A 3,233-nucleotide genomic window follows, 5' to 3' on the forward strand; every position below is an offset into this window, starting at 1 on the left:
CTTGTTCATGCCGTTTTGTGTGCTTTCACAACATTTCACCTATCGCAGTTTCGTACTCGCAATAAAACAACACTATCTCGTTAGATGACTTTGTTTTTGGTAGTTGCACGACGCTACCTAGCTTAAACTAACATAACTCAACCTAACATAACCTTCGCACTTCTATCGTTAGAAAACGTTTTACTCGCTACTTTACATTGCTTTCTACAACATTATGACGGTTTCAAGCGCTTTCACATTAGATATCACAGTTCCCAACTTGTAAAGGTGAAAAACACTGCATCTCACTAAGTGACATTGTTTAATGCGGTTTCACGACGGTTCATACCTTAACCTAACGTAACCTAACCTAACCTAACCTAACCCTACCTAACCTAACCTAACCTAACCTAACCCAACCCAACCCAACCTAACCTAACCTAACCTAACCTAAACTAACCTAACCCAACCTAACCTAACCTAACATAACCTAACCTAACCCAACCTAACCCAACCCAACCCAACCTAACCTAACCTAAGCTAACCTAACCTAAGTTAACCAAACCTAACCTAACCTAACTTAACCTAACCTAACGTAACCTAACCTAACCTAACCTATTCTAACGTAACCTAACCTTACCTGACCTAACCTAACCTAACGTAACCTAACCTAACCTAACATAACCTAACGTAACCTAACCTAACCTAACCTAACCTAACGTAACCTAACCTAACCTAACCCAACCTAACCCAACCCAACCCAACCCAACAACACCCAACCCAACCTAACCTAACCTAACCTAACCTTACCTAACCTAACCAAATTATCCTTACCTAACCTAACCTAACCTAACGTAACCTAACCTAACCTAACCTAACGTAACCTAACCTAACCTAACGTAACCTAACCTAACCTAACCTAACCTAACCCAACCTAACCTAACCTAACCTAACCTAACCCAACTCAACCCAACCTAACCTAATCTAACCTAACCTAACCTAACCTAACCTAACCAAACCTAACCTAACCTAACCTAACCTAACCTAACGACGGTTGCAAGCGCTTTCACATTAAATATCGCAGTTCCCCACTTTTAATGGTGAAAAACACTGCATCTCAGTAATTGACATTGTTTAATGCGGTTTTATGACGGTTCATATCTTAACCTAACCTAACATTCGCACTTGTATCTAAAAACGCTCTATTACACTGTTTTGTTCACAATTACGATACTTGCATAACCTCACAGTTTTTCACCAACTTATTACAGTACAGAACGCTGTATCTCGCTAAACGACATCGTTCTTTAAGGTTTCACGATACTTGCATGCGCTTTACCGAGAATGTCACAACATAGCAGTTTCGCACTTGTAACGGTACAACACGCAGTATTTGGCTTGTTCATGCCGTTTTGTGTGCTTTCACAACATTTCACCTATCGCGGTTTCGTACTCGCAATAAAACAACACTATCTCGTTAGATGACGTTGTTTTTGGTAGTTTCACGACGCTACCTAGCTTAAACTAACATAACTCAACCTAACATGACCTTCGCACTTCTATCATTAGAAAACGTTTTACTCGCTACTTTACATTGCTTTCTACAACATTACGACGGTTTCAAGCGCTTTCACATTAGATATCGCAGTTCCCGAATTGTAAAGGTGAAAAACACTGCATCTCACTAAGTGACATTGTTTATTGCGGTTTTACGACGGTTCATACCTTAACCTAACGTAACCTAACCTAACCTAACCCAACCTAACCTAACATAACCTAACCTAACCTAACCTAACCTAACGTAACCTAACCTAACCTAACCTAACGACGTTTGCAAGCGCTTTCACATTAGATATCGCAGTTCCCAACTTGTAATGGTGAAAAACACTGCATCTCATCAAGTGACATTGTTTAATGCGGTTTTACGACGGTTCATATGTTAACCTAACCTAACATTCGTACTTGTATTGAAAAACGCTCTATTACACTGTTTCGTTCACAATTACGATATTTGCATAACCTCACAGTTTTTCACCAACTTATTGCAGTACAGAACGCTGTATCCCGCTAAATGACATTGTTCTTTAAGGTTTCACGATGCTTGCATGCGCTTTGACGAGAATATCACAATATAGCAGTTTCGCACTTGTAACGGTAGAACACGCAGTATTTGGCTTGTTCATGCCGTTTTGTGTGCATTCACAACATTTCACCTATCGCAGTTTAATACTCGCAATAAAACAACACTATCTCGTTAGATGACGTCGTTTTTGGTAGTTTCACGACGCTACCTAGCTTAAACTAACCTAACCTAACCTAACCTTCGCACTTCTATCGTTAGAAAACGTTTTACTCGCAACTTTACAATGTTTTCTACAAGATTACGACTGTTTCATGCGCTTTCACATTAGATATCGTAGTTCCCGACTTGTAATGTTGAAAAACACTACATCTCACTAAGTGACATTGTTTAATGCGGTTTTACGACGGTTGATATGTCAACCTAACCTAACATTCGCACTTGTATCTAAAGACGCTCAATTACACTGTTTCGTTCACAATTACGATATTTGCTTGACCTCACAGTTTCTCACCAACTTATTACAGTACAGAACGCTGTATCTCGCTAAATGACATCGTTCTTTAAGGTTTCACGATACTTGCATGCGCTTTAACGAAAATATCACAATAAAGCAGTTTCGCACTTGTAACGGCACAAGACGCAGTATCTGGCTAGTTCATGCCATTTTGTGTGCATTCCCAATATTTCACCTATCGCAGTTTCGTACTCGCAATAAAACAACACTATCTCGTTAGATGACATCGTTTTTGGTGGTTTCACGACGCTACCTAGCTCAAACTAACAGAACCTTCGCACTTCTATCGTTAGAAAACGTTTTATTCGCTACTTTACAATGTTTTCTACAAGATTACGACGGTTTCATGCGCTTTCACATTAGATATCGCAGTTCCCGACTTGTAATGGTGAAAAACACAGCATCTCACTAAGTGACATTGTTTATTGCGGTTTTAGCGCGGTTCATATCTTAACCTAACCTAACCTTACCTAACCCAACCTAACCTAACCTAACCTAAACAAACCTTACCTAACATACCCTAACCTAACCTAACCTAACCTAACCTAACGTAACCTAACCAATCCTAACCTAACCTAACGACGTTTGCAAGCGCTTTCACATTAGATATCGCAGTTCCCGACTTGTAATGGTGAAAAACACTGCATCTCACTAAGT

The sequence above is a fragment of the Rhipicephalus microplus genome, unplaced genomic scaffold, assembly GCF_043290135.1.
Source record: "Rhipicephalus microplus isolate Deutch F79 unplaced genomic scaffold, USDA_Rmic scaffold_33, whole genome shotgun sequence".
Taxonomy (NCBI): domain Eukaryota; kingdom Metazoa; phylum Arthropoda; class Arachnida; order Ixodida; family Ixodidae; genus Rhipicephalus; species Rhipicephalus microplus.